Source organism: Diabrotica virgifera, chromosome 5 (assembly GCF_917563875.1).
Source record: "Diabrotica virgifera virgifera chromosome 5, PGI_DIABVI_V3a".
Classification (NCBI taxonomy): Eukaryota; Metazoa; Arthropoda; class Insecta; order Coleoptera; family Chrysomelidae; genus Diabrotica; species Diabrotica virgifera.
The window spans coordinates 245,779,049-245,799,302 of NC_065447.1; the positions used below are offsets into that span (position 1 = coordinate 245,779,049).

At 32.4% G+C, this 20,254-nt stretch overlaps 1 protein-coding gene across 2 annotated transcripts in view; it reads right to left on the bottom strand.

Moving 5' to 3' along the window:
- LOC126884758 (1-phosphatidylinositol 4,5-bisphosphate phosphodiesterase epsilon-1-like) overlaps positions 1 to 20,254 on the bottom strand; it is an 890,827-nt gene that overhangs the window by 428,644 nt on the left and 441,929 nt on the right. The gene's annotated exons all lie outside the window — the stretch shown is intronic.

A 20,254-nucleotide genomic window follows, 5' to 3' on the forward strand; every position in this document is an offset into this window, starting at 1 on the left:
ATACTTTAAAGCAATATTGAAGATCAAATCGAGAAGTCAAATTTACATAAATACGAAATAAATCAACTCACACGCTTCAGCGATCAGTACGCCTCTATTTTGTCCATTTATTTATCAATCAAACACGAGCTTGCAGCATTTCTGGCATTAACTGTAAGCTCGTTTTTCTTTCCGCTTTTTCAAAGTTTGATTTATTAAGAAGATTCATGGGAACTGCGCGTGAAACCTTCGCTGGCGCGCAATTAAGTTGCCGAACTATTTTAATAAAGTTGGCATTTCTCTTAACTTTGGAAAAGTTATACTTTTAGGCTTGATATATTAGGGAAAACATGCCTTCGGAATGTTCCGGGGTTATGTTAGATAAGATGTTATATGCCTTTTTCAGAAGCGGGAAATATGTCGGCTGAAAATTTTTTATTGTTGGGAAAATTTTGTGAGTAAGTCGGCCAAGACGACTTTATTGATATTAATTTGAAGAACTAAATACGACTGTTACAAGTGTGCGGTGTATAATATAAACGATTTTTTTGGGTGCCAATATTTACTATAATTTTAAATCAAAGTGTTTTATTAAATAACCTAGAGGCCGAACTCCTTTAGGGCAAGAATTTTAAAATTAAACCTGACTGAATATAAGAAAATTTTGGAAGATTTTGCTTATCTTACCTTAAAGGCGGGTTGATATTACTAGTGAATAACGAACGTGGCTCACGCTTACGTAGTTGGCCCGTGCTACACGACTAATGTAAACAGATGTTCGTGCAGCACGATTGTCTCACGAATGGTCTACGCCACAACACGATAGACATTAAACATGTTAAATATTTCACGCTCTAAGGACAGTCGTAGAGAGTTTGTACTTGATTAGGCACGTGCTATTACCCTCAAAAATGAGCGTGGTAATGAACGGGAGGCCGTATATAGATTTGAAGAATTGTATGAAAGTAATGTTGTACTCTGAAATGATTGTTACGCAAGGTATAAAAAGAAGGACTCACGAAACGCAGCAGTAGAAAGATTTGTTGGTCAGCTTGAAATTGAAAATTTTACAGCCAAACATATACTAAAGACACAATAGCTATTATTACGCATGCAGGTTGTAATAGTAGCCTCTAATACAGCGGTTCTTAAACTTTTTGAGTCATGTACCACCTACAGTTATTTTTATTATTTTTGGTACCACATATACAGGGTGTAACAAAAATACAGGTCATAAATTAAATCACATATTCTGGAACCAAAAATAGTTCGATTGAACCTAACTTACTCTAGTACAAATATGCACACAAAAAAAAGTTACAGCCCTTTGAAGTTACAAAATGAAAATCGATTTTTCCGATATATCGAACTATTGGAGATTTTTTAATCAAAATGGACATGTGGCATGACTATGGCAGGAACATCTTAAAAAGAAATTATAGTGAAATTTGTGCACCCCATAAAAATTTTATGGGGGTTTTATTCCTTTAAACCCCCCCAAACTTTTATGTACGTTCCAATTAAATTATTATTGTGGTACCGTTAGTTAAATACAATGTTTTTGAAACTTTTTTGCCTCTTATTATTTTTTAGATATACCAGTTTTAATCGAGATGCGGCTTCTTTTTTAATATGTTAACATAACAATTTTATGGAGATTTTGTGCCTTTACACCCCCCAAATGTTTGTGTACGTTCCAATTAAACTATTATTGCGGTACCATTAGTTGAAAACAGTGTCTTTAAAACTTTTTTGTCTCGTTAGTATTTTTCCGATAAGGCACCTTATATCGAGATGTGGCTTCTTTTTTAATATGGTTCAAAATATACTTATAAAATCTGTAATTTATAAATAAATTTTCATATTATTATAGGGTCTCTATAATCGTACTTAACAGTATACCAATATGTGGTGGATTTGACAAATATTCAAAATATTTCGATAAAAACTAGTTAGAAAAATTACTAAGAGGCAAAAAAGTTTTAAAAACATTGTGTTTAACTAATGGTGCCACAATGATAATTTAATTGGAACGTACACAAAAGTTTGGGGGGTTTAAAGGAACAAAACCCCCATACAATTTTTATGAGGTGCAGAATTTTTTTTAAAGATTTTCCTGTCATAATAATGCCACATGTCCGTTTTCAATAAGAAAACTCAAATAGTTTTCGATATATGTATTGGAAAAAATCGATTTTTATTTTGTAATTTCAAAGGGATGTAACTTTTTTTGTGTGCATATTTGTACTAGGGTAAGTTAGGTTCAATCGAACTATTTTTGGTTCCAGAATATGTGACTTAATTTATGACCTGTATTTTTGTTACACCCTGTATTTTTAGAGTGTGTTCTGAAGACTTACTAAATACTACTATTTTAAAAATTTTTTCTGTTTTGTGTACCACTGCAAGTAATGAATTGTACCACCAGTGGTACATGTACCACAGATTGAGAATCGCTGCTCTAATACAAATGACGATGCCATGTCCACTACTAACACACAAAACTCTCGTGCCTAGTGTAAACACAATAACGTTTCTCACGAAACGTATTGCACAAAAGCGTAGATAACGCTTGTTTTTTAGTGTGAACCACGTTCGTTATTCATTAGTAATGTAAACCCTCCTTTATTTATGATTTCTATCGTGGAATCATTAACTCTGGAATTTCCTTTATCAAATTGAACTTGAAAGAAATTAAAACGATTTTTTTATGTCAATACCTATATTAGGTAAAGATTGGTATCCATTGTCCCTTATAAATAAAAAACTTGGCAAAATGGAATACAAATAAAAGATCCTGAAATGAGCATAACACTTATTGTAAGGTGTCAAAATTCTAATTAGTGACATATTGTCCAAATTTCGCTATTTTTATTTTTTTTATTTTTTTCCGTACATCATTTTACATATCAGTAAATATTTTCCCATGAGATCATTTCGCAAGACTATCCACTTATATATTCTGACTTACAGTTAGGTAGTTTACTGTAATACCGTAATAATCTGTACAAACGTTATTAAATCAAGCAACTCTGCCAAAACACCTTTTTGTTTGCAAATATAGTGCCATTGGTTGGTTTGAATCTTTTTTGTCCCTTAGAAGGTTCAAACGAAAATATGCCGTTAGTATAGACCGGGGGGTCTAGGACATTTCGCCGTCGCCGTTTCGCCGTCGCCATTTCGCCGTCGCCGTTTCGCCGTCGAGCCATTTCGCCGTCGCCGTTTCGCTGTCGTGCCATTTCGCCGTCGCCATTACTTGTATATAAGTTTTGAATGGTTTTCGAACGATTATATACTATCACTTTTGCATAATGAAGTTTTTTATTTTTGATACAGTAAAAACAATTGAAATTGAAATCCCTTTTCTCAATATTGTTTATTTCCGGGAATCTGATAATAGTCATATTTTTAATACTGTAAATATTTTATTTTTCAGACGAAAACAATGTGTAGTTGAATACGAAAATATAACTTGGTTTTACTAGCAACATCAGCATTTTATTTACACTGACATTTAGTATAAAAAAAAAGTTAGTATGTTGTCACGTTCTTGCGACATTTAGTATAAAAAAAAAGTTAGTATGTTATCACGTTCTTGTAAACTTAACCAATGCCGGGATGGCGACGGCGAAACGGCCGACGGCGAACTGGCTCGACGGCGAAGTGGCTCGACGGCGAAACGGCGACGGCGAGACGTCCCAGTCCGTAGACCGGGCAGTATCGTCGCCCCCCTAACGAAATTATTCCGATTCGATTTTTTTTGCAAAAACTTACTCAAAAAGAGGTCCTTATAACATATCCACAGGGTGCCGGACGGTGCCGTGGTTGAAAAATTGTTTAACCCGGTACCTGCCACGTGGGGTGCTACCAGCTCCCCATAACACATTTTTATCAAATATTTGGTATTTCAAGTTTGGTAACGGAGCTGTGCGTCATAGTAGCTTTCTATAATATTATATAGCATAGATGTGTTAGTGTTTGAAGTGGTTATTTAGTGTTATTCTGAACTTATAGCACTAAAATTGAATTGGGGTGTCATCATCTGGCACTTTAAGTTTTAAATTTTTTTTGTATTTTTGATAAACAAGTCAAATTTACATTTTTTATTGAAATAACTGATTTAAATTATTAATATGGACCCTATACCCAATAAATCTTAATTTTTTTTAGATATTTTACTTGACTTCATTTATTATGGCTTGATACTTGCTAATTTGCTTATAACACCTTTTTCATTTTATTTTTTAACTTTTATAACATATTAGTGGCTAATAAGTTAATAAAACATGTTTTTTTATATTCTTGTTACTCAACACATTATTTTGTTTTTTAAACAAATAGATCACAGAAAATTTTTAAGGGGTGCTGTGAGCACCCCACGTGGCAGTTGGCGCCTTGGCCCTGCAAAGCCACGTGGCAGGTGCCGGGTTAAACAATTTTTTTAAACAAATTCACGAAAATAATTTTTTCATTTCGAACAAGTTTTTTTTTAGATAATGTATGTCCTTCTGAGCAAAAAGAAGGCTCCTATCATTTTTCTCTAAAATTGATTGTTGTCGAGTTATATGCGATTAACAATTTGAAAAATGCGAAAATGGCCATTTTCTTGGCTTAATAACTCAATTACAAATTATTATTATAAAATTCAAAAAGTAACCAAATCAAGTTTCGAACCCCTTCTTCAAGGTACTGAAGAGATTCTTGTCATTATTTTATTACAAAGCTGTTATTTTTAATTATTAACAAGTAGCGCTATGGTCCAGGATTTATCGTCGCCCCCGTTAGTGAAATTATTCCGATTCGATTTTTTTGCACAAACTTACTCAAAAATAGGTTCGGCACAGGGTGCCGGACGCTGCCGTGGTCGAAAAATTGTTTATCTACCCTATGTCATATTATGTATCAGTTTTTAGTTTGTGAAAACTGTCATTATAGATAGCAGTGCGTGAAGGGTTTAAAGTGTGCGTGAAGTAACAATGTATTTTAAATGGGATATACTTTTTCGCAGATTTTCAATGGGTTTTTTGGCACACTTTCATAATAATCAAATATCCTTAACTTTCGCGTTGTCATGGTGATGACAATATGAGCAGTGACTTACAACAAAATTTTTGACAATTTTGTGGTTTGAAAGTAGTTAGGATTTTCAGTGACGAAGAGTTACAGTCTTTTTATTTGTTTATCGAAGAGTAGATAAAATATTGTATGAAACTGTGGGTGAAGTACTTTTTGCGAACTTACGCGATGTATAGCAGTCGCTCCGTTGTCGCTCGTGCTCTAAATATCGCGTGCGTTCGCAAAAAGCATACTTCACGAACTGTTTCATAAATAACTACTTATTAAACATTTTTTTAAACAAATTCACAAAAATAATTTTTTCACTTCGAACAATTATTTTTAAGATAATTTGGGATATTCTGAGCAAAAAAGATCTCTTGTGATTTTTCTCTAAAATTGATTGTTGTCGAGTTATATGTAAGCGATTGAAAATTTGAAAAATGCGAAAATGGCCATAACTCGAAAACAATCAATTTAAAAAAAAAACACAAGAGACCTTTTTTGCTCAGAATAATTCAAGTCATCTGAAAAATATTGTTCGAAATAAAAAAATTATTTTTGTGAGTTTGTTTAAGAAAAATTGTTTAAATAATTTTTCGACCACGACACCGCCCGACACCCTGTGAATGTGTTATAAGGACCTCTTTGTGAGTAAGTTTGTGCAAAAAAATCTAATAGAAATAGTTTCGCTAACGGTGGCGGCGATACAGTTGGACTATAGCTCCAATTGTTAATAATTAAAAATAGCAGCTTTGTAATAAAATAATAACACAAATCTCTTCAGAACCTTGAAGAAGGGGTTTGAAAGATTTGGTCACTTTTTGAATTTCATTATAATAATTTTTAATCGAGTTATTAAGACTTGAAAATGGCCATTTTCGCATTTTTCAATTTTTTAATCGCATATAACTCGTCAACAATCAATTTTAGAGAAAAATGACAGACAAAAGAGACCTTTTTTTGCTCAAAATAACCCAAATCATCTGAAAAAATATTATTCGAAATGAAAAAATTATTTTTGTGAATTTGTTTAAAAAAAATTGTTTAAACAATTTTTCGACCACGGCACCGCCCGGCACCCTGTGGATATGTTATAAGGACCTCTTTTTGAGTTAGTTTGTGCAAAGAAATCGAATCGGAATAATTTCCCCCGGCTAGCGGGGGCGACGATACTGCCCGGTCTATTATATGAACTTCTATACCGCTCAAACCACACACAAAGTAACAGTACATATTCCCCTCTTTAAATGTTTTCTATAAAAAGAAATATTTTAGATCTAAATTAATTTTGAGTTGAGCCAGTGAGTGAAGTTCGACTTGTTTTCAAGATCCAATCTACTTTTTGATACCTTTCGTGTTCTTTATATTTTATTTTCTGTTATTTCGCGTATTTGACATTGTTATTTTCTTATTTCTGTTTTTTTTTTTTGGATTCATACTCTTAAAAATATTAGCGCCCTTTTCTTTTGAGGGCTGTTCTCTTCCCTGTTTCTTTTTTATTATTTTATATCCATTATTTCTTGTGTTTCTCACCTCTTTCAATAACTCCGCTCATAATCTACCAATAGGTACTGAGCAGCATAGACTTCGAGCCTATTATGTACAGGTATCTTATGATTAATTCTTCATAATCTAGATTACAAGGTATGGTATACACTTCTATTAAAAGTAAAGAATTTCGTAAACAAATAGCAGTGAATGTAGTGTGACGCTTCTCGACCGCCGAATATTCCGGCCTATTTATTATAATTTAAATTTTGTAAACAAACCTTTTAATTACCTGTAAACATCCTTTTTAGAGGCTACGGAGATAATTTATTACCTGTCTGTGTAAATATTCTTTTTTGTATTCTAGAAAAGAAAAAGAAACAAAAAGTATGTTTGGGACAGTCTAATAAATCCGCGGTTCTTGTTTTACCGAATAAATAAATATTGTAATATTTCTAATGAATTAAATGTTAAGTGTTTATTGTTCTAAAGTTTTTGCAAAGTCAGTGTAGTAAATAAAATAATATAAAGTAAGTCTTTTTATTTAAGTATAAGTTAGTGACTAAATAATAAATAAGTAAAAATAACATTTATCAGTCGCGTGACGGTGTGTAAGCACAGGCTACAAGAAAATGTAATGGTTTAAGAACACGTAATACCGCACATAAAATAATTTTAGAAAGTTTGAATTTCCATAAGTAAACCTAGATAACTTAAATCATCCCTTGAAAACTTGTAATAGAAATCTGCTAGCTACTATTCCACGAGTCAGATCCTAGGTAGGATTACACTTCTTTTAAAAATTCCTCGGGCGTACAGCGAAGCATTTGTTAACTTTTTATTAACTTTTCGAGAGACACGCGGGCATTAATGTCGCATCTGTGTTCGTAAAAACTACGGCCTTTTTTATTTATGTCCTGAATTTTCCGAGCGTAGAGAAAACGCTGGATACTCGATGCAGGAAACTCTCGAGGAGATAGTAAGGGAAATGTTCTGGCTGTGCCGGGTTGACAGACGATCCTGAGGAAAATCGTAAAAGCGAACGGGGGTTCCGATGTTTTTCTGATAACACAGAGGTATGAATGATATGGGAGCAGTTATTTTCTTCGGGAGCAGATTTTATGTAATAGAGGTAATACGTCTCGAGCACATGGGGCAAAAATTCACATAGATTGCTTTTTTCTTGTATAAAAAACGGTTATGTTTTAAGGTTTTGATTTTATCTATATGTGGTTAAAAATAAACAAAAAATTATTATCATCTGCTATAATTAATGGCAATAAACCATAATTTTAATGGAAAATTAAACAACCATCTACACCAGTTTGCACAACAATTGACAAAGTTAACTAATGGTCATTTACTGGAACCATAAGAGCAGTTCTTTTTAGGGTTGTATGGTGGTTTTAGATCTGTTTACGTAAGAGACGATGATCAGCCATACGTAAAGTTGGCTGAAAGATACTGTAACAGTTCGATAAGTTACGGAATCATTTTTGAACTCTTTAATTATTGTATAATTTATTTTCTGTTGATTACTTTCAAATTCTCTAATTTTCTCGTAAAGGACTACTTACGTGACGTCACACTTCGGCGTCTACGGAACATACTTGTTGAATAGTTCCTTGACGTTTAATTCGTGTTCCGTGGTAATTTTACAATCTCCTCTTTGAAGGAGAGAGGAATGATCGACACTTGGCTGCTGGCTGTCGAATAGGTTAGACAAAAATGGCGGGTTGATTTCCATTTAAATGTTTTTTATTCAACTAAGTTTAATTAAAGTGAAAAGTTACCACCAATGGTTGTCTGGAGTAGGGAGATATGTGTGTGGCACAACTCCTCTTGAATCCTGAATAGGAATCATCCGGTGAGGGTTCTTTTTTATAATAATTTTTTGTTAGCCTTGGGATGTTTTTTGTTATGGAATATTATAAATATTAGGTTCATTGTTAAATTTCCTTAGTGAACTCATTAAGTGAAGTATGTAGATTATTTCGATTTTATTTAATATTCATTCAAGGGAAATTATAGGTATATTAATGTGTTTTTGGTTTTACATAACCAAATATTTTTGAAGTCCTCAAATTAATATTGAAAATAATTATCATTACTACTTTTTTGCCTCTTAGTATTTTTTCTATAAGCGAGTTTTTATCGAGAGGCGGCTTCTTTTTTAATATATTTACATACAAATTTTATGGGGGTTTTGTTCCTTTAAACTCGCCAAATGTTTGTGTACGTTCCAATTAAACTATTATTGTGGAACCATTAGTTAAACACAGTGTTTTAAAAAAAATTTTGCCTCTTAATCAAGAGATGTGGCTTCTTTTTCAAAATATACCTAAAAATGTACATTATAAATAAATTTTCAGATTATAACAGGTCTCTATAATTGTATTTACTTAACCATATACAAATATGTGGTGGATTCGACAAATATTCAAAATATCTCGATAAACACTGGCTTATCGAAAAAGTACTAAGAGGCAAAAAAGTTTTAAAAATACTGTGTTTAACTAATGGTGCCACAATAATAATTTAATTGGAACGTACACAAAAGTTTGGGGAGGTTTAAGAGAACAAAACCCCCATAAAATTTTTATGGGGTGCACAAATTTCACTTTAATTTTTTTAGGATGTTGCTGCCATAAGAATTTCACATGTCCATTTTCAATACAAAATCTAAGAGTTTTCGATAGTTATATGAAAAAAATTGATTTTCATTTTGTAACTTCAAAGGATTGTAACTTTTTTTGTGTGCACTATTGTATATAGGTAAGTGAGGTTCAATCAACCTAGTTTTGACCCCAGAATCTGTGGTATAATTTATGACCAATCTTTTCGGGACACCCTGTATAGACGGTTTTATATTCTGTTGTTTACTTATTATGAGTATTCTGGTTTTCCGTATAGTCAGGTCCAGACAGCTCTCAACGACAATAGCAAGTAATGTTTACAGACCTTCTTGAGTAGAGGCTAGGAGTACTGTGCCATCTGCATATCGAAAATTATTAACGATTTCACCGTTCCCAATTTTATTCCTTATTGTTTTTCATAAAGTTCATTTTAAAAAAATCTTTCGGAGTAAACGTTGAAAAGCAGGGGCGACAAGAACCATCCCCGTCGTACTTCACTTTTAATATTAAAAGCCTGATTTAAAACTGTCTGCTTAAACTAATATACAGTCTCTTCAATAATTGAATAAGGTTTTCTACCGCAATATGTCCTCTGCTCACAACTCATCATGTTTTGAAATAATCCTTTTTGAAAACGATTTTCTGAGTGGGAATTGAAAAGTCAAACGTGAGTTAACAATGTTATTTTTATTACAATCAATTGTGGCAAACACAATATTTAACTTTGTCAAAGGATTATTACGTTAGAATAATTACCCAGGAGTAAAATGATTAATTTCCGATCTATAACTTCAGGAAAATTAAAACTTATAGGTCTGGATCCAGCGTACCAAAAATAAGGTTATTAATAGCAAGCTGAAAATTAGTTAAATTCTTTTAACAGTGTTTAGTCGGACAAACTTTGATATATGGGAACATTGGAACAGGGGAAGTTTTAATTGTGCAACGTGTCATTCAGATGAAGAAGTCCAAATATTCTACGACCAAATATCCTGTGCAATCAAGGAAAATCCTGGCCACTTCTTAATAATAGGCGGTGATTTCAGCGCCAAAATAGGTACCAAGGAAGACCCCTCTGAAATAATATTGGGAAATTTTGGAAGCGAAGGCAGAAATGATAGAGGCAAACAACTGTTAACTTTTCTTTTGGAAAACAATCTCTATCAAATGAACAGCTTCTTTAAAAAGAAAAAACACAGAAGATGGACCTGGGAAAGTCCAGATGGAAAAACAAGGAACGAAATCGACTATTTCTTAACAAATAAAAAAGAATTATTTAAAGACGTAAATGTGTTAAACCAGTTCAGCACAAGCAGTGATCACAGGTTAGTAAGAGCTAAAATAACGATATCGATCGAAAAGGAAAGACTCAAAATGATAAATAAGAAACACCCAAAGAAATGGGTAAAACCAACTAATATTCAGGAGTTCGAAAAATATATTAATGATACATTGAAAGATACAACAACAACAGACATTAATATACTGAACAAGCAAATAATCACCACAATACAACAGGCTCAAACTAAATACTGCCCAACAAACCAAAAAGATGAAAAACTAAGTCAACCTACTAAAACCCTTATAGAACTAAGACGACAGATGAAAGGAGATACAAGTTCCAGCAAAGAAGCGCTAAATCAAATAAATAAGACTATCCCAAAGTCAATAAGAAAAGACATAAGAAAACTACAATGTAGAAAAAACAAAACAAGCAATAGAGCAAAATAAGAACATGAAAGTTTTGAAGAACGTAAGCGTAAAAAAAGGAAAAATAGAAATCAACAAACTAAGAAACAGAACTGGAAAAGAAACTACAAACAGAGATGAAATATTAACAATAGTCGAAGAGTTCTACACAGAGTTATACAAATCAAGAAAAAAAATGATAATGCGCAACCTCCAATTACAGTAAAAACGGGGGTATTAAATCAAGGATCAGATTTAATGCCCGATATAACAAAATCAGAAATCAAAGAGGCTCTGAAGAAAATGAAAAATAATCGAAACCCAGGTGAAGATGGAATAGTATCAGAAGCACTAAAAATTGGAGGAAATATACTACTTGAAAAAATTAAACAACTTTTCAATATCTGCCTTCACAACGCCAATATTCCAACAGACTGGAACAACGCTACTATAATTCTATTACACAAAGCAGGAAACAAAGCCAATTTAGAGAATTACAGACCGATTAGCCTCCTCAGCCATTTATATAAGATATTTACGCGAATAATAGTTAAGAGAATGGAAAGAAAGTTAGAGACTTATCAACCAAGAGAACAGGCAGGATTCCGAAAAAATTACGGAACAAATGACCATCTACAAAGTATAAAAACCCTGATAGAGAAAGTAGTGGAATACAATAAACCCCTAGTTCTAGTTTTTATCGATTTTCATAAAGCCTTTGACACAGTTGAACTTAGCAAAATATTACAGGCGCTTAAAGAATGCAGGCTTGTATAGGTATACAAAATTATTACACAAAATATACTTACAGGCAACAACCACTGTCAAATTACATACTAACAGTAATCGCATAAAAATAGAACGGGGGGTTAGACAAGGAGACCCAATGTCACCTAAACTTTTTAATACGGTCTTAGAACATGCTTTCAAGAGTTTGGATTGGATGACAAAGGGAATAAAAATAGATGGAGAATACCTAAACAACTTACGTTTCGCCGATGATATAGTCATAGTAGCTGGGGATCTAGGTATGGCAAGAGAGATGGTACAAGAACTCGTTGTAGCTACAGAAAATGTAGGTTTAAATATAAACATCTCAAAAACAAAAATAATGACAAATTTGGTACCCAACCAGAACATCAGTATTGGTGGGAAGGAAATAGAACTCGTAGATAGATATAAATACCTGGGACATGAAATTACGATTGGCAGGGATAACCAAACTCATGAGCTGAAGAGAAGAATCGGTCTTGGGTGGGCAGCATTTGGAAAACTGAGAGAAACTTTTAAAAGTGAATTACCCACATGTCTAAAGAGAAAGGTATTCGATCAGTGCGTCCTCCCAGTCTTGACGTAGGGATCAGAAACACTTACCTTAACTAAAGCCTCGGCTACCAAACTAAGAGTCACGCAGAGAAGAATGGAGCGGTCAATGTTAGGAATAACTCTGCGAGACAAAATCAGAAACGAAGAAATCAGGAGAAGAACAAAGGTGACTGACGTCATCGGGAGGATAGCCAGGTTGAAGTGGAGATGGGCAGGACACGTAGCCAGAATGACAGATGGGCGATGGACGAAGAGGTTATTGGAATGGAGGCCAAGAGAAGACAAGAGAAGCGTCGGTCGACCGCCTACAAGATGGACTGACGACTTAAGAAAGGTAAATAAAAACTGGATGAGGGCGGCGCAGGATAGATGGGGTTGAAAACGAGGGGAGGAGGCCTATGTTCAGCAGTGGACTTTTGAGGCTGGATGATGAACGTGTCATTCTGATAAGTTTATGATAGTGCAAACTAGCAGGTTGTTTTTAAGTTTATTCAGTAGCAAACTTTATGTAATATATGAAAAAATGTTTGTCCGACAAATATGTTGGGCATTTTAATAAGTCCGACATGTAGAACAAGTCAAATGACAGGAATTATATTGGTGGTATATAGCAGTCTGTTTTCTGCATGAAAGTTTAATGAAAGGGTAACAAATCAATAATTGGAAGTTCTGTCCGATAAAATACATGGAACATTTTCGTAGTCTGACGTTCGAAACATCCCAGATAGCACATGACATCACGAAGACGTCCGTTTCAGGTCCCAATTAAGTCCGAATGTAATGGGACCTTAATCGGATGTCCCTAGGAAGTACGATTACGGACGTCCCTAGGAATTACGAATCCAGGCAAATTCAGGAATGGATCTAATAGCCTTCAGTTATTTTGCATTTGCAGTGTTGCCATACTTTATTTGTTTGTCTTGTATAATTCCAATCAATGGTATAATATAGGAGAATAATAAGATTGTATAAGAACGTTTAATATATTATAGAGATAGATTTATAGTTTAAACAAAATTTATAGAGTTTATCTTCATTTATCATTTGATCTTCCTTTTTATAACAGTGTTAGTTAACTTTGAATATAATCTACTGAATAATTTCAATTTCAATTAATGTCTTAATAGTAATCGTTAATAAAAAGAATTTAAATTAACTTTTGATTTAAAAACATTTATACAGTTGATCTTTATTTATCTTTTTTGTAACAATTTTAATTAACTTTGATTTAAAATGTTTCTTTTAAGTTTTTTCTATCCAGTATTTACACTGATGTTGTATTATTTACTTTTCCAAACTTTATTTTTTTGGTGCTTCAAAACTATTGAAGCAACTATTTTTAAATGTAACTTTATGTGATGTGGTTATTTTTGTGAAAAAATTGAGGATACGGCAACGGTGTCATATTATGTCAAGCGTAGAACCCTGTCTGGCCAGTCATAGGATAGGGGGTAGATTAACCGTTATAGAAAGAAATGTTAGGTTCTATTTATTGCACTTGCACAAAAGATTAATTTTCTAATGGAAACAGAAGAAGGATTTGTCCAGCTAGTTAGATACAATACTTCAGCAAGAACCCGATTTTAACCATGGCATGAGCTTTTATATAAGGTAGGAACTTGGTATATTCTTTTATCTACGATTGTAGGTAGAATTATCAAAATTTGGAGAAGCAAGCAAAGAAGAAAATAGAAAGACGTCTTATTGTTTGTTAAATTTTAATAAAAATTTGTTTGATATATAGGTAATATGTGTTTTTCCATTTTAAATGCAGATTTCATCTTTAAAAATTATGAGTAAATTTATATAAAATAATTTTAGAATTTTTCAACATTGGTTAATAGTAATTAAACGCCATGTTTAAAATTTCTGAAAACATTTTACATAATGCCCTAAAAAGGTTTGGTCGGAGTAGGAGGTTCCAAGGAGGTTTTGAGCGACCGTCCCAAGGAGGTTTTAGTCGGACGTCCCCAGGAGAGTTTGGTCGGACGGCCTGGGCACGGATGATTTTGTAACATCGGACGTCCTCGGTACGTCCCGCGCATGTCCCAGGACCTGAAACGTACGTCCTCAGAACGTACGAATGTCCTAGTGGTACATCCCGGGTACGTCCAAGGGATGTACTTGTGGTGTTTAGGATGTAACCCGTTCCACAATAATTAAAACTTCCCCTGTTTTAGTGTTTCCGTACATCAAAGTTTGTCCGACTAAACACCGTTAAGCAATGAACAAATTTTCAGCTTGCTACTAATCAACTTTTTTTTCATACGCGGGATCCAGACCTATTATTATTTTACTCCAATTATTTTACAAAAAGTTATTTACATTTAAAAGTCCTTTCCGTTTCTTTTGTTTGTGTTATTTTAATTAGACTATCTAAACTAATCTACTCTAGTACTTTCCAAGCTACTTAACAGTCTCTTCAATAATTTAATAAAGTTCTGTACCGCAATGTTGTCTTTGCTCTTGAGGAAACTTTATATATACCCACGTTAACGATCGTTTTATAACTTGCACCGAATTGTGCTCGTGTATTTTGGAATTGTAAGAAGCTTACCTGCTAAGATGTCGACAAACAATACCAGAATTTAATACTATAGTTCAGGTAATGAGAAATACGGACTTTACTCTACGATTGGCAAAAGGTAATTGTTATTTCATAAAGGAAATCTATGAACATGAAACAAAACGGTTTTTGCAAAGAGATGAAAATCACAATTTCTTATGCAAAATATCAGCCGAGGCTGTTATGTATATAATATACTGTAAGCGACATGCTAGTAGACACACGGGAATAATTTTACCTATATTTTTTACCTATGTAATTGCTAGGCTCATATTATGGGCTAATCTGGACCGATCTCACATGTGACTTTCAGATCTGGCATCTCATGTGACCGTCATGTGATGTATGCATTTGCTTTTTTTTTCGTAAACTAATAATAAAAGAGTTATTAATAGGTTTCAAGTTACGCAGACATACTGTATAAGAGCTAAAAAAATTTTTTTTTGTTGAACATTTATTATTGTTGAAGCTTAGTTTTACAGACAAAAGTTTTAATCACTTTGTATAAACATTTTTTTAGCTGGTAATTTTTGGTTTTTGTATTACATTTTTGTTATCTTTCTTAATTTTCTCAAAAAGAAATAGTTTATTTCATTTCTAAAGTAAAAAAAGTAAAATAATTTAATGCATTTTAAAAATTACATACTAAGCTTTAAAATAGCACCTATAAAATTGTAAAAGATTTGTTCAAACTTAAGTGATACCCTCTTAAAGTGGTGTTAATTCTGTAAAACTGTGAAATTTTCAAAAATTACATTTTTTGGGACGTTCGTATCATTTGAATTAATTTTTTGAGATTTTTTTTAATGAAACATAGTTTACTAAGATGCTTGAAAGGTAACTTGTGCAAAATTGAGAATTTTATAAGAAAAATTGTATTAGTTACACATTTTTAAATCATTTTTAAACAAAATTTATGTAAGTCTCATTTTCCGCCCACACCGTACTTATGCCCATACATTTTATTTCTTTTTATTATAACCATAGGATAGCTTAATTATTCTTATTTTATGTCCAATTTGTAAAATTTAATTTGATCCATTAGTTAAAGAATTACATTAAAATAACTCAACCGTGCACTGCGCCGTACGTTAGTTTACAGTGCGCCAATGTTTGTGAGAAGGGTGACTTTAGCGTTATAAACAATAAATTATAGAAGCTACAGATTTAATTTTAGAAAAATCTTTATATAAGGTTTTTTTTGTAAAATTTTCTGAATTTTTCAATGGTTAAGTCAGTTTTTTCCTAAAGTTTATATTTTCGGAGTTACTTAAAAAAACATCTACTTTCGCAGTTCATTTGTTTAATAAAAAATGAAGCACCCACTTCTCGAGTAGAACTTTTTGATATGTTGTTTATTAAACATTTGTTAATCAAATTACAAAAAGTTCTATCTTGTTTGATTTTTTCCGAAGTGAAAATCTATATGCACTCCCCTACTTTAACTATTTCACTTGCAAACGTAAAAAGCGTTTAGTTCCTGGTCTATAATGAAGGACTAACGTCGAAATTGTTTAACAAGTCAGAAGCGTGGCAAAGTGAAGCAAGCTCTTAAGAAATGAGCAGTTAAGCTTTGAGCCATTATGCTTTAATGTGGCCGTATATTACTGCTAATAGCCAACAGTATTTGCCGGCAACTAACGGACCGACTGTTTATGAAAAATGTACAAAATTAGTACTAATTCTTGTTCAGACTGAAAGTAAATACCCTGTACAAATGTTCCGTAAAAGTAGCGCAAATGAAGGCATTATGTAAACATGAACTGAATGAGTACAAGGGCCCAGATTGCTACTATGTACAAGAGAAAAATTAGTTTCTAAAAATTAGTTCGTTTATTTTAGAAGTAAACAATGAAGGCAAAAAAGGATATTGACGAAACAAAGGAGTCTTGTATGACAACAGGGGATGGAAAGATTAATGTAAATTTAAGGAATAATCATAAAAAGAGGTACATTATATTGGAGTAGTTTAGGACTATACCAAGAACTACAAATATTCTAGTTCATGAAGTGTTTCAGATTTTTAAATAGTACATAATAGTGATGTTCAATTTGTCCTCGGTAGAGAAGATACATTTTGTTGAAGAATGCATATTTTAGATTACCCCTAGTCTATTCACTTATCGTCCGTTTGCCTTGTAAATTGTAGAAAGCACAGATTTAGGTTGTCACCACAAATTTGGTTTCAACGTTAGAAGTTTCAGATCTTCGCTTCTTTAGACGTCGTTGTTTTAATTTAGAATAACTTGGTAACTATTGCAGAAAGATTATTTTATTGCATTTGAAAAGCTTGCATTTCTTTAAACATTTAAAAAAAGTTGTCCTAGGACAATTTGAGACGAAGTTAAGCCTTTTTTTAATTCACAGTAGCATTGTTTATAACAACTGAGAAAATAATAGCGTTAGTTAAAAGAATATAATATTTTAAAGTTTTAACGTACCAAATTCGAAAAAGGTTTTCTTCAACGAAATCGTCTAAAAAGCGGCATAGAAACGTGGTTTTTAAAATCGGCCCATTTTAAAACTCGCGGAAGCAATGGATGGTGAAGGAGCTGCTAACTGTGTTTTGGTTTTTGTTTAAGGATTTCGATGTTTCTTTTTTTAATTCGTAAATATAAGTTACTTTTTAAAATGTTAATAAGATTTGTAAAAAACCGAAATTTCTTATTTATTTTACAATTTTATGAGCAATAAATAACAACAGAAATATTTCTTTTTTATTTAGCTTAATGCAGCGACAACTAATAATCGCCATTAGCATGTAGTCCAGAGAAATAAAATTTTTCTCGTGACACATCCCCCTCCGGGCCGAAACCAAATTTTTTTAGTAGTATGGACATCTATAATAATAACCTATATGTTTCCTGCAGCCGATTTTGATGATATACATAGTTATAAACAAATGAAGATCAAAAAACGGTAAATTTTCGCCTTTTTCGTCTATAACCAAAAATTTAAGCAGTAAACAAATTTGAGAGTAAGAAACTCAAAGAAGAACAAGAAGAACAATATGGCGTTCGCTGAATATATATATCCTTATTGGTTACTTAGAAAATTGCAAGTTAAATCATAAATTTTGAGTTTTTATAAATATTGATAACTTATGTAAAAATTAACTTAGAACCTTCTTATTATACGAATTGCTGAGACTTCTGGTGCTTAAATCATATTTTAAATTTCAAAGCAATTGTTCAAATAGTTTACAAGTTATTTAATTTGTTTATCCCAAATTCATTTTTTTGCAACACTATAAGGCAGAAAATTATGAGGTTACAGTAAGACTTCTGACAGTTTATGGAAGAAGAACATTTATACTATTGACTTAATTAAGAAAAATTACAAAAAGTAATTTTAAACAGTGTAAAATTATTTTGCAAAAACACGTCGATTTTTTGCTTACTTAAAAACAATTAGAATAACTGTTTAACCGTTACTCCTAGAAAAATTATTTTCCGCAAATCGCCAGGAAATTTTGACATTCCTGTCAAAATTTCTTGAAGAAAAAGTCAGGACTTCCTTACTGTAAGGAAATGTCATTTCCTTACTGTAAGGAAATGATATTTCCGTACAGTTGTTAGTGTTCTACATAAATTGACAATTCAACCTCAATACGTTTCCATAGTAACCCAAGTAATTTTATTAGGAATTTCAAAGCACCATTTATTTGGGAATAAAATTATCGCGTTTTTTTTTTTAAATCAATCAATATCTGTCGAATTTTAAACGATTTGCGGAAAAATAGTATGTTTACCTCGTAGGAAAAGCCACATTCCTGGACTCTGTGTTGCTAAGTCTCGGCTTGCGCCTCGACTTAGCAATCTTCACAGTCGTCCAGGAATGTTAAGCTTTTCCTACCCGGTAAACAATGTACTATTTTTCATATTTGGAAAGACTGAATTTTTATACACATTTGGACAGAAAAATAATTGTCCTAGGACAATAGGGACGAAGTTAGCCCCCCTTTTTTTAATTCACATGTTTTGCAAAATAATTTTGCAGTATTTAGAGTTATTTTTTGTCATTTTTTTAATTAAATTAATAGTATAAATCTTCTTCTTTCATAAACTATCCAAAGTATTAGTGTAACTTTATCATTTTCTGACTTATAGCGTTGCAAAAAAAAATAATTTGGGATAATCAAAATAAATACCTTTTAAACTATTTGACCAGTTGCTTTGAAAGGCTATAGCGGGATAAGATGGTAAAATCTGCACTCGGCTGGATTCTTAGTTGGGGTTGGGCAATCGAAAGTACATAATTCAAAAACCCCCTAACCAAATTTTTAGCTCCCTATGTGACCCCAGGTGTCCCCTATCGAAAAAAATGTGTTTCTTCGAAAAACATTTTTTTGGAGCGATCTTTTGCCTTAAAAAATGTGAAAAAAATTGTGAATGTACATTATTATACCCTAAATCCCACTGATTTTTTTCAGATTTTTTGGATCAAAATTGACGCCAGAAAAAATTTTTGAAGTTTTCAAAAAATTTTTAGGTTATGTAGGTAATTTTTGGCTAGCTCCGACAAAATTTTTTTTAGTGTATTTTTTTCCGTTCTTTTGAATGGCAGGTATAGTTTTGCCATTTTCTCGCCGGAAATTACTCAAAATTCGAAAAAACCCATTTTTTGGTTACCCCCCTCATATTTTTAGCGTTTACTGAGCGATCTTTTCTTTAAAAAATCTGAAAAAAATTATGAACATACATTGATGCCCAAAAATATACTATTTTTTTTTTCAGATTTTTTGGATCAAAATTGAAAAATTTTGAATTTTTCAAAAAAATTTTAGGTTATGTAGGTAATTTTTGGCGAGCGCCGACATAATTTTTTTTAGTGTATTTTTTTCCGTTCTTTTGAATGGCTGGGATAGTTTTGCCATTTTCTCGCCGGAAATTGCTCAAAATTCGAAAAAACCCATTTTTTGGTTCCCCCCTCATATTTTTAGTGTTTACTGACCGATCTTTCCTTTAAAAAATCTGAAAAAAATTATGAACATACATTGATGCCCAAAAATATACTGGTATTTTTTTCAGATTTTTTGGATCAAAATTGAAAAATTTTGAATTTTTCAAAAATTTTTTAGGTTATGTAGGTAATTTTTGGCTAGGTCCGACATAATTTTTTTTAGTGTATATTTTCCCGTTCTTTTGAATGGCTGGGATAGTTTTGCCATTTTCTCGCCGGAAATTGCTCAAAATTCGAAAAAACCCTTTTTTTGGTTCCCCCCCCCCTCATATTTTTAGTGTTTACTGAGCGATCTGTTCTTTAAAAAATCTGAAAAAAAAATTATGAACATACATTGATGGCCAAAAACATACTGTTTTTTTATCAGATTTTTTGGATCAAAATTGAGGCTAGAAAAAATTATTGAATTTCTCAAAAAAATTTTAGGTTATGTAGGTAATTTTTGGCTACCTCCGACATAATTTTTTTTAGTGTATTTTTTTCCGTTCTTTTGAATGGCTGGGATAGTTTTGCCATTTTCTCGCCGGAAATTGCTCAAAATTCGAAAAAA